The sequence below is a fragment of the Garra rufa genome, chromosome 9, assembly GCF_049309525.1.
Source record: "Garra rufa chromosome 9, GarRuf1.0, whole genome shotgun sequence".
Classification (NCBI taxonomy): Eukaryota; Metazoa; Chordata; class Actinopteri; order Cypriniformes; family Cyprinidae; genus Garra; species Garra rufa.
In genome coordinates, this window is record NC_133369.1 from 28,237,498 (window position 1) to 28,250,597 (window position 13,100).

The 13,100-nt window shown below is 41.9% G+C and overlaps 1 pseudogene; it reads left to right on the forward strand.

Moving 5' to 3' along the window:
• Positions 1-424: 424 nt before the first annotated feature.
• The window catches only part of LOC141343202 (nuclear pore membrane glycoprotein 210-like), a 59,995-nt pseudogene continuing 47,319 nt past the window's right edge, over positions 425-13,100 (forward strand).

Here is a 13,100-nt window from a genome sequence, read left to right on the forward strand (position 1 = left end):
AAAACCTTTTTATTTTCCATTCAATATCCTAGAGGACGTTTAAAATTAATTAATTTGATCATTTACAAATCGACCTCTTGTAAATTTTTTAATCCGCAAAGTTGCATTTAATTACTAGAAATGTATGTTTGTTTTTGAAAACACCGCCAACTTGTAGACAATAATAATCGTTGAGCGTCCTGTAGAAACAGAACACGATTCAGGTAATGACAATCAAATCGTAAGTTAGCCTACATTGTTTCAAAAATCAACAGCGGCAGCTGCCATTGTAAGGACTGTTGTTTACCAGCGCCTAGCATAATTCTAAATTTAGCTCTTAATTTAGATGAACTAGTTTGGTGCCATTGTTTAGAAAATGCTGTTGTTTCACCACCCGCAGTATTCAGTTGGGTATTGTAGTCGAATGTAGAGCTGTAGTTTGAACATGCGTATGATAGAGAGAGCAGTTTGGGGGATTTTGCTAATGAGCTCATTGATTACACTCAGTAAGTCGACTAAACTGAACGTTCCCAAGCTGCTGTTACCTCTCAGCACTTATGTGCCTGTGAACATCACACTGACAGCACAGAGAGGATGCTACAAATGGTGAGTGACAGGGGCCATGGAGCATACTCAGCTTAACACGCCATTCTGTCTCATTACGTGCTGTCATGTCTGAAAGGTTATTAATTCAACCAGTTCGTTCCTTCTAGCCGAACAAAATTCAAACAATCTTGTAATGATATCATCTCCAGGGTGGAAACACTTTGGTTTGCATATAGAGACAGTAACTAGCCTGCAGGTTTCAATTAATAGATATTACAGTGTGTATCATGCAGATATCAGAATAACTTAAATTGCATTTGCCTCACTGATTCTTAAGACATGAGACTAAAAACATCACAGTTTTATTATTTTATTATTATGGTAACATTTTACAATGAGGTGTCATCGAACAAACAACGAACAAACAGTACATTTATTACATTATTTTATCATCTTTGTTAATGTTAGTTAATAAAAATACAGTTCTTCATGTTAGTTCTCAGTGTATTAAGTAATGTTAACAAACAACTTTTGCTTTTAATAATGCATTAGTAAATGTTGAAATTAAGACTAGATAAGATTATTAAATGCTGTAAAATTATTGTTCATTCTTAGTTCGTGTTAAGTAATGTAATTCTACTAATGTTAAGTAATAAAAAATAGGAAAGTATTGTAAAGTGTTGTCAAATGCTCACCAAAACTGACCAAAAATACAGTAAAACTGTAAATTACAATTTAAAATGACACATTTTTATTTGAATATGTTATGAATTATAATGTCAAGCTGCATTTTCATCAGCCTTCTGTGTTCAGTGTCACATGATCCTTCAGAAATCACTGTAATATGCTGATTTAGTTGTTTAAGAAACATATTTTATAATGATCAAGTCATATTTTGGTAGAAAACGGTTTATTTCAGGATTCTTTGGTAAATAGAAAGATCAAAAGAACAACCAATTAGAAATATAATTATTTTGTGCAGTTATCAAAAGTAATTTTTCATACTCAAGGCCCCGTTCCCATATTTCATTACTATGAGTTAACATAACTAAGACTAGTGTTTTTTTTTTTTTAATTTCAAGTAATTTTTTCAGACAAACTGATTTGTTGATACATAAACCTCAGTTTTGTAGCCTCATTGTATCAAAATCAGTCAGCCGCAGACATTCTTATTTAACTGAATTTATTATTCTTTACATTTCATTTACAAAAGTCTATAAAAACAAACACATGCTTGAATTATTTGCAGAAAGTACAAAACTAATAATATAGAATGCGGTGCTTGCCTTGCTATCATGTGTCTCATTCTATTGCTGTCTTTCTGACTTTAGGGTGTCCTCTAAGCCTGAGACTGTCAGGGTGTATCCGCTCTCTGCACTCAGCCCTACGGCTCCGCTGCCCCTCTCCTCCTGCAGTCAGCAGTGCTTGGTGTCAGCTCTGTCCTCCCCCCAGGCTGTCCCTCTTCATACTGTGGTCCAGGCACAAGACCCTGGTGAGCAAGAGGAGGGGTTGGTAATTATAGACATAAATAGACATGCTTGTTCTTTCTACAGAAGGACATACGGCACCATTACATGAGTATAGGTTATTTTTTCACAGGCAATTCAATTTAAATGTATGAATCATGATACTATTTTTCATATGAAATTAACCGTCACTTTAATTAACAAATAAATTTTGAATGCAGCCAGAGAGCCCACTCTTTGCTTCACTGACTGCTTGAATGAAAATGCAGGGCACACCATTTAAATCTCATTACAGTTCTTGTTTCTCTTTTAAAGGGAAAGTCCTCCCAAAAAAATAAATAAAATTCTTTCATTATTTACTGATCCTCATGTCGTTTCAAACCTGTATGACTTTCTTTTTTCTGTGGAACATCAAAGAAGATATTATGAAGAATGCTGGTAACCAAAAAATACAATGGAAGTCTAAGGGAACTGACATACTAACATTCTTTAAAATATTTTCTTTTGTGTTTCAAAGAATAAATAAATAAATACAGGTTTGGGATAGGGCTTGACCGATTATCGGTGCCAATATTAAGCATTTATATGGTTTTTTTTTTCCGATATTGGTTATTTTTAAAACTGATTTGCCGATAAAATAATTTAAAAGCATTTTTAAAAAGTTTTTGTCAGAGTCCTTGTTATTCTTAATTTTGACATTTTCATTTTTACACCATATACACTACCAGTTTTTGAACAGTAAGATTTTTAATGTTTTTCAAAAGAAGTCTCTTCGGTTCACCAAGCCTGCATTTTTTTAATCTAAAGTACAGCAAAACAGTAAAAATATGAAATATTTTTACTATTTAAAATGACTGATTTCTATTTGAATATATTTTGAAATGTAATTTATTCCTTTGATTTCAAAGCTGAATTTTTAGCATCATTACTCCAGTCACGTGATCCTTCAGAAATCATTCTAATATTCTGATTTGCTGCTCAAAAAACATTTATTATTATTATTATTATTATTATTATTAAGTAGAATTTTTTCAGGTTTCTTTAATAAATAGTAAGTTCAGATGAAAAAATCGAAATCTTTTGTAATATTCTAAATGTCTTTATCATCACTTTTGATTAATTAAATAATCCTTACTAAATAAAAGTAACAATTTCTATCATTTTTTTCCCAAAGAACTGACTCCAAGCTTTTCAGTGGTATAGTGTATAATGTTACAAAAGCTTTTTATTACAGATAAATGCTGATCTTTGGATCTTTCTATTCATCAAAGAATCCTCAAAAAATTACTCAACTGTTTTAAATATTAATAATAATAATAATAATAATCAAAAGTTTCTTGAACAGCAAATCAACCTATTAGAATGATTTCTGAAGGATCATGTGACACTGAAGACTGGAGTAATGATGCTGAAAACGTCTCGGGTTACTTACGTAACCCATGTTCTCTGAGTAGGGAACGAGACACTGCGTAAGAGCTTACGAATTGGGAACACCCCCAGGTGTGACGATTGTCTGAAGACCTATAGAATCACGCCAATTCATTGGCTGATGGCGCAAAGCTCCACCTCACGTCCTACGTGACCAACCCAGATAGCGCGCGCCCGATAAGACCAGAACCTTAACACAGCCGGCTCAAGCGGAAAGAACCCGGGAGCCAGGAGCTGTGTTCGCATCCAGGTTATAAAACCTAACGAAAGTATGGGGAGAGGACCAACCTGCCGCCATACAGATATCCTCCAGAGGAACTCCTCTAAACAAAGCCAGGGAGGAAGCCACTCCCCTTGTAGAATGAGCTCTAATGTCCAAGGGTGAAGGCAACCCGCGCACCTCATAAGCCATAGAAATAGCATCCCTAGCCCAATGGGATATTGTGTGTTTTGAGGCGGCTAGCCCTCTGCGGCCTGCACCAAAACACACCAGCAGCTGCTGAGACTTACACCACTGACTAGAGCGGTCCACATACGCCTTCAAAGCCCTGACAGGACAGAGCAGACGAAGACTGCTGTCCTCACTTAAAGAAGAGGGAGAAAAAGCCTGTAGCACTACCACTTGCGAACAGAAAGACGTAGAGAGAACTTTGGAGACATACCCAGGCCTAGGCCTCAAAAATGCCTTGACCAGGCCGGGCGCGAACTCGATACAGGATCCGTCAAGGCAGAGGGCCTGCAAATCCCCGACACGCTTTAAAGAGGACAACGCCAATAGCAAAGTGACCTTTAATGTCAGAATTCTCTCGGGAGCCGACTCTAAAGGTTCAAAAGGGGGCTCAACTAGCCCCTTCAGGACAACAGAAAGGTTCCAAGAAGGAAAACTAGGAGGACGAACTGGCCTCAAGCGCTTAACTCCACGCATAAAGGAGGAGACCAAACGGTGTCTACCCAACGGGACATCGTCAGAATCCCTCCGAGCAGCAATAGCCGCAACATAAACTCTCAGGGTGGTAGCGGCCGCTCCAGCCGAAAACTTTTTTTGCAGAAACTCCAGCACTGAACCGACTGGGCAGTTAACTGGGTCTACAGCATGAGCCAAACACCACGACTCAAAAACTTTCCATTTGGAAGAATAAAGCCTCCTAGTAGAAAGGGCCCTGGCGCTACTGATAGTCCGAGAGACCTATGTCTACTGGCAGCCCCTGATCGGCCACACCCACAACTTCCAGATCTCTGGTCGAGGGTGCCAAATTTTGCAATGGAGTTGACTCAACAGGTCTTTCCTGATTGGAATCTGCCAAGAGGAGGAGGCGTGCGCCGCACGCCCTCACCCTGCCTTAGACCGCTGGAATGAGCTTGACAGGAGGGAAGGCATAAAGCCTCCTGTCCGGCCAGGGATGCGCCAGCGCATCGATCCCCAGGGGGGCAGGATGAGAAAGGGAGAACCAAAGAGAAACGAAATCTCGTGCCTCCGGGCTGGGCGCAAGACAGCCGCGAGAAAATACCACAGGAGAAACCGTGTGACGGCGCTCGGGCGATGGAGGAAGAGAAAGTGAAAACTGCTCACTCTCCATAGCCTCGAGCTCAATATCCGAAATCCAGGCCGCGGCTCCACGGATGGGAGGAGGCCTCCGGAGCTGCACGGCGGGAGGAAGTTCTCGCAGCATTTACAAACAGAATTGCCAAAAATAGCGTCGTGCATTTGACGCACTTAACCATGTTGATCATCGCTCGAAATGAGGCGAGAGCACGGCGGTTGGCAACGACGAAAATCCATTCCACTCACCGCTAGGAGAATATTATTCCACTAATGCGGTCGCTGAAGTGGAAATGCTAAAATTCCACAAAGTCGTCGGATTTGGGCTTTCAGAAAAACCGAGAGAAGCGAACGCTTCTGAAGAGAGGAAAATCTGAGGGATATGATGGCGCACGCGTTATCTGGGTTGGTCACGTAGGACGTGAGACGGAGCTTCGCGCCATCAGCCAATGAATTGGCGTGATTCTATAGGGCTTCAGACAATCGTCACACCTGGGGGTGTTCCCAATGCGCAAGCTCTTACGCAGCGTTGAGTGAACCTATGAAAGAGAACGTAGTTTTAATTCACAGGAATAAATTACATTTTGAAATATATTCAAATAGAAAGCAGTTTTTTTAATAGCACAAATATTTCACAATATTACTGCTTTATTTGTATTTTGGATACAAAGCAGAAGCAGAAGAGACCCTTTTTTTTTTTTTTTTTTAAACAAAAACTGTTCAAAAACTTTTGACTGGTAGTGTATATCGGTTCAAAATATCGGTTATTGGTCTACTATATCTGTAATATTCGGTATTGGTATCGGTCGACCCCTAGTTTGATACAACATGAGGGCTAATAAATTATGATTTTTTTTCTTTGAGTGTACTAACCCTTTAACCCTCATGTTCTGTTGAAAACTGAATGTTACCGTTTTTATGTTTGGGCTTCTAAACAAAACATGAAGGTGCAAAAGTGTGACTTCACCCATTTTTGTTTTAGTAACAGGTCACATTCTGCGCTGCGATGTCATCATTTATCGCATTGAAAGGATTCAGATTGTCACAACCATTCGACAGCTTTATACCCTCCCCTGCAGTTATCAATCCAGGCATTTGACTCAGAAGGTACATTACCCAAATTTCTTTGGGACACTGGATTGTTTGTTTTGCTAAATGGATTTTTCTAAGAATGGGATGGTTATGACTGTGCTCTGTTCTTGGCCTGATCCACAGGAAATACTTTTAGCTCTCTGGCTAGCTTGAAATTTAATTGGCGGCTGGCAAAGGAGTCTGATGCAGTACAGGCAGTGAGGTGAACAAGGGTCTTTAAGTGAAGAGAGAGGGAGGGAGACAAGAAAGGCATTAACATAAAGCATGTCTTGTTTTCGGGCATTATCGTAGGTTTGTGCGTCACCATGATGCAGGGTATATACTCCCCCACCTCATATCCTGTCTCTAGAGAGTGCTGGTCAGCGGGGGGAGAGTGTCCTTCTGTATGGGACTCACAGTGGCTCAGCACTTGTGAAAGTATCTTTTCTACACCCTGAACATAAGGTATGAAAGTGTATACAACAGCAAGCAGACATTTAATATTCCAATTCTGGCAGATGACAATTAAAGGAACACTCCACTTTTTTTGGAAATAAGCTCATTCTCCAACTCCCCCCGAGTTAATAAATTGAGTTTTACCGTTTTGAAATCCATTCGGTCATTCACCTGTTCTGACGATATCACTTTTAGCATAGCTTAGCATAAATCATTGAATCCTATTAGACCAGTAGCATCGCGTTCAAAAATGACCAACGAGTTTCGATATTTGTCCTATTTAAAACTTGACTCTTCTGTAGTTATATCGTGTACTAAGACCAGCGGAAATGTAAAGCTGCGGTTTTCTAGGCCGATAGGATTAGGAACTACACTCCCATTCCGGCGTAATAATCAAGGAAGTTTGCTGCCGTAATATGGCCGAAGCAGGCGCAGTAATATCACACAGCGCCTGAAATTAGTTCCCAGCTAGGTAACTTCCAATATCACCGGCACTAAGTTTGTGTAACTCCTGTTTTTGCAGCTGTCAGAGTTGCAGCTGGTAAATTGTTAGTGGCTGGATTTACCTGTGTGTGATTAGCTATGGTTATGTGCATTGTAAGGGGCTTTGATAGTAAGTCGAAGACGTACTCTACTACCATGTTTCATTGAATTCCCACGAAAAAAAAGCAATTCCGACTAATGAATCAATGGCTGGCTGCTCTGAACATAGATCTCAAAACACTGTTAGAAACGATCAAGAAATGGCGTGTTTGCTCCGAGCATTTTGAACCAGATGACTATTTGGATAGTTTTACCGGTACTACAGAACGGCGTCTAAAGGACACGGCCATCCCAACAATCTTCAGAGTACAGACAGGACAACGAGGAGCATCGCCCATGGCTGTAAGTGTAACATGACTAATTGCTATTGTTGTTGGCTAACGTTACCTGTGAAATGCAACCCCTGACGACTAGGTTTGGGTGAACAGTTGGCTTACAGTATTTGCTATGACCAAATTCCACGTGTGACTGCAAAAGAAAGTTATTGCGAACAGTCGGTGGTGTTTTAAAGTGAGTTTTGAGTAAAAGTGTACATCATGAATATAAGCCTGAAAATGCAAACTGACAGTATGCATTCAAAATCTTTATATTATATATTGTAGTGGCTGCAGGAATAACTTACTCTTGCGACAGCTGGCCATTAGGTCCACTCGGCGTGTGACGTTTTTACAGTTTATTTTGTCAAATCGGAAAAAAAAATCTACTACTGCAAGATGCAGCATTGCAAGTCCTCGGATGTTGCGACACATGCCACTTCTTCATCAGGTAGATCGACCCTTGCTATCGATGGCAATACCAGAATGGCAATACCAAAGTCACGTTGGATATGTTGACGGAAGTAAGCATTTCCACATGTGCTGTGTGATATTACTGCGCCTGCTTCTGCCATGTTACGGCAGCAAACTTCCTTCACTATTACGCTGGAATGGGAGTGTAGTTCCTAATCTTATTGGCCTAGAAAACCGCAGCTTTACATTTCCGCCGGTCTTAGTACACAATATAACTACAGAAGAGTCAAGTTTTAAATAGGACAAATATCGAAACTCGTTGGTCATTTTTGAACGTGATGCTACTGGTCTAATAGGATTCAATGATCTATGCTAAGCTATGCTAAAAGTGATTTCGCCAGAACAGGAGAACAGCTGAATGGATTTCAAAATGGTAAAACTCAACTTATTAACTCGGGGGGAGTTGGAGAATGAGCCTATTTCCAAAAAAAGTGGAGTGTTCCTTTAAGGCAATATATATTGTTTTAGAAGTTATGGCTGGTAACCATTTAATGGGCAGTATTGCAAAACTAAACTATATTGTCTAAAAAATTTACTTAAGCAAACTATAAATAAAGTGTATAGTTTCAATGTGATCTCTACAAAGTGAAATCAGATATCAACATTATTATGTTAGGTAATGATCAGTGTTGGGCAGTAGTAACTAGTTACTAGTTACAGAAATAATATTACTTTCCCTGGTAACTAGTAGATTTACTTAAAATTTAAGTAATAATATTACGGTTACCATCCAAACAAATGCTTACTAGTTACTTTTTTCGTCACAATTGCTAATGGTTTGAAATTCAAAAATTGAATCACCCCTATCAATTTTCATAATTGTTGTCGTGCATGTAAACACTTGACATCATTAATGCAGCAAACTAGCTTCATCTGAAGATAGAGAAGCCCACATCATGTAGTGGCTGGAAATACAGCTATTAATAATTTTATCATTATTGTATTATAATTACTGTTGGCCCGGGAGTAATAAGTAATTACTTTTGAAAGGAGTAACAAGTAATATATGTGACCCTGGGCAACAAAACCAGTCATAAGGATAAATTTTTTTTTACATTTAGATTCATATATCATCTGAAAGCTGAATAAATAAGCTCTCCATTGATGTTAGGATAGGACAGTATTTGGTCGAGATACAACTATTTGAAAATCCGGAATCTGAGGTGCAAAAAAATTTAAATATTGAGAAAATCGCCTTTAAAGTTGTTCAAATTAAGTTCTTTGCAATGCATATTACTAATCAGGAATTAAGTTTTGATATATTTACAGTAGGAAATTACAAAATATCTTCATGGAACATGATCTTTACTTAATATCCTAATGATTTTTGGTATAAAAGAAAAGTCGATAATTTTGACCTATACAATGTATTTTTGGCTATTTCTGCAAATATAACCATGCTACTTTTTTTGTGGTAGCATGACTGGTTTTGTGAAAAATATTAAAAGCACAAAAAATATTAAGCAGCAGAACCCCCATAATCCAAAACAATATTCAAAAGTCCCCAACTATATGTATTCTATATGTATTTTTGCTGTAATTATGACAAACCACTACTATAACAGCTGAGGACTTCGCCACATTCTTCACAGACAAAACTGCATCTATCAGCAATCAGTTCTCAGCTCCACACATACAGGAACTAAAATTGATCTCACCCGTATCTGGAACTCCCCTCTTCTCCTTCAGTCCCCACTCTGAGGCTGAAGTTAGCAAACTTCTCCTCTCCAGCCATCCGACGACATGTCCTTTAGATCCTATCCCCTCGCACTTTCTTCAAGCAATCGCTCCCACAATCCTACCGGCGCTCACACACATCATCAACTCATCTCTTCTCACAGGCACCTTCCCTACTACATTTAAGCAGGCCCGGGTAACCCCGCTGCTCAAAAAACCTACTCTAAACACTTCACTTGTAGACAACTACAGACCTGTCTCTCTCCTTCCATTCATAGCAAAAACGCTGGAACGAGCTGTTTTCAACCAGCTATCTTCATTTCTTGCGCAGAACAATCTATTGGATACCAACCAGTCAGGCTTCAGGAGTGGCCATTCAACTGAGACTGCTCTACTGTCTGTCACTGAAGCCTTACGGATTGCAAAAGCTGATTCCAAATCATCGGTTCTCATTTTGCTGGACCTATCTGCTGCTTTCGACACAGTGAATCATCAGATCCTTTTGTCCACCCTCTCATCGCTGGGCATCACAGGAACTTCACTTCACTGGTTCAAATCCTACCTCACTGGTAGGTCTTTCAGGGTGGCCTGGGGTGGTGAGGTATCCAAAACTCAACAACTGGTTACTGGGGTTCCTCAGGGATCAGTTCTTGGACCCCTCCTCTTCTCCATATACACTACATCTCTAGGCCCCATCATACAAGCACATGGCTTCTCCTACCATTGCTATGCTGATGACACACAGCTCTATCTCTCATTCAAACCAGATGATCCATCGGTAGCTGCACGAATCTCAGGCTGCCTGGCGGATATCTCTGCATAGATGAAGGAACACCATTTCCAACTCAATCTAGCAAAGACTGAGCTCCTTGTTTTCCCTGCCACGCCGACTCTACAACATGACTTCTCAATCCAGTTAGGTTCATCAACAGTTACCCCTTCAATTTCAGCCAGAAATCTTGGTGCAATGTTTGATGACCAATTGACTTTTAAAGACCACATAGCTAAAACTGCTCGATCTTGCAGGTTTGCACTGCACAACATCAGAAAGATCAGGCCCTTCCTAACAGAGCACGCTGCACAACTCCTCGTCCAGGCCCTGGTCATTTCCAGGCTGGACTACTGCAATGCTCTACTAGCTGGTCTTCCAGCATGTACAATCAGGCCTCTACAAATGATTCAGAATGCAGCAGCACGCCTGGTCTTCAATGAACCAAAAAAGGCCCATGTCACACCTCTCTTCATATCCCTTCACTGGCTACCAGTGGCGGCTCGCATTAAGTTCAAGACACTGATGCTGGCATATAGGACAGCCACCGGCTCATCACCTGCTTACCTACGTTCACTATTACGAATTTACACTCCCTCTAGATCTCTGAGATCCTCTAATGAAAGACGCCTCGTTGTACCACCACAGAGAGGCATGAAATCACTGTCCAGAACATTCTCGTTCAATAGTCCTGCCTGGTGGAATGACCTTCCCTCCCATATCCGGAATGCACATTCCCTAACTGCCTTCAAGCGACTTCTGAAAACCCATCTCTTTCGACACTATTTGACTCAATAATAAAAAAAAAAAAAAAAAAAAAAACTTCTCTCTTTTCTTGATCTTCCCTTTCTATCCAGTACTTATCTAACAATGCCGATATATGGTATTTTTGAGCACTTCCTAGGTTGACCTGCCTCCTTAGGACGAATCACTTGTTGCATCCCCAATTGTAAGTCGCTTTGGATAAAAGCGTCTGCTAAATGAATAAATGAAAATGTAAATGTACAAAGCTGCTTGTTTTAAAATTTTGCATTAATAGAAACTGGAAGTGCAGATTTATTTATTAACCACAATTTATTTTGTGATTCCAGAAATTTCAAGAACAGTGTGTAAAAAAAACCAAACAAAAAAGTACTATATATATATATATATATGTATGTGTGTGTGTGTGTGTGTGTATATATATATATATATTGTCATGTATCTGGTCTATCCTGTCTTCATGTACTCTTGCACCACACTTCATGGACTTCATTCCCCACAAGCCACTGCTCTAATCACTGCATTCACCTGCTCTCACTTTACTGATTACTGCTCACAGCTGCACCTCATCACACTGTCTGCATTTAAGCCACTCACACACACAGCCACCTTGCGAAGTCTTACCGTTCCCTATGGTCGTAATTCCGAGCGTTTTCCCTTGTGTTGGTTTCTCTGTGTATGACTCTGGACTGTGTACCCCGTTGACGATTCCTGCTACCTGCCATTGCGACCATTGCCTGTGTATCGAACTGTTTCCTGGATTTCCTACGTTGTTCCTGTTTTCCTGTTGATTATTCCTGCCTGTTGACTATTCTCAATAAATGCTGCAATTGGATCCGCACGTCTCTGACTCTCCTTGTGACAGAAGACTTCGCCGCTACAAGGATCCAGCAGCTAGTATGGTGTCATCCAGTTCCAGCACGAACCCCACTGTACAGATCATGCGTCTCAAGCAGGGTGAGCGGACTATTGAGGAGTATGCGATGGACTTCATCGAATTGGCTAATCAGTCTACTATGGATGATGGTTGCCTGATGATTTTCTTCCGTGGAGGACTCTTAGAGCCATTGGCTTCACTCATGCCCATGATTGAACCTAACTGGACCTTGCAATATTATATGGATCTTGCTCTTTTGTTGTGTGGCTCTCCTTTTACTGTGGGAATTGTGGAGGAGGACCATCTTCCCACAGTAAGTTCCAGCTCAGAGCCACAGCATAGGATGGCCGCCCTTCCTGAGCCTGTTCACAAGATGGCCGCCCCTCCTGAGCCTGTTCACAAGATGGCCTCCCTTCTAGAGTCTTTTCACAAGATGACCTCCCTTCTAGAGTCTGTTCGCAAAATGGCTGCCCTTCCAGAGTCTGCTCTCAAGATGGTCACCCTTCCAGGGCCATTGCACAAGATGGCTGCCCTCCCAGAGTCTCCGCTGGTCCCGCCCGGCCTTCCAGAGCCTCCGCTGGTTCTGCCCAGCCTTCCAGAGCCTCCGCTGGTTCCGTCCAGCCTTCCAGAGCCTCCGCTGGTTCCGCCCAGCCTTCCAGAGCCTCCGCTGGTCCCGCCCGGCCCTCCAGAGCCTCCGCTGGTCCCGCCCGGCCTTCCAGAGCCTCCGCTGGTTCCGCCCGGCCTTCCAGAGTCTCCGCTGGTTCCGCCCGGCCTTCCAGAGTCTCCGCTGGTTCCGCTCGGCCTTCCAGAGTCTCCGCTGGTTCCGCCCGGCCTTCCAGAGTCTCCGCTGGTTCCGCCCGGCCTTCCAGAGTCTCCGCTGGTTCCGCCCGGCCTTCCAGAGTCTCCGCTGGTTCCGCCCGGCCTTCCAGAGTCTCCGCTGGTTCCGCCCGGCCTTCCAGAGTCTCTGCTGGTTCAGCCCAGCCTTCCAGAATCTCCGCTGGTCCAGCCCAGTCTTCCAGAGCCTCCGCTGGTTCAGCCCGGCCTTCCAGAGCCTCCGCTGGCTCAGCTTGGCCTTCCAGAGCCTCCGCTGGTTCCGCCCGGCCTTCCAGAGTCTCCGCTGGTCCCGCCCGGCCTTCCAGAGCCTCCGCTGGTTCCGCCCAGCCTTCCAGAGCCTCCGCTGGTTCCGCCCAGCCTTCCA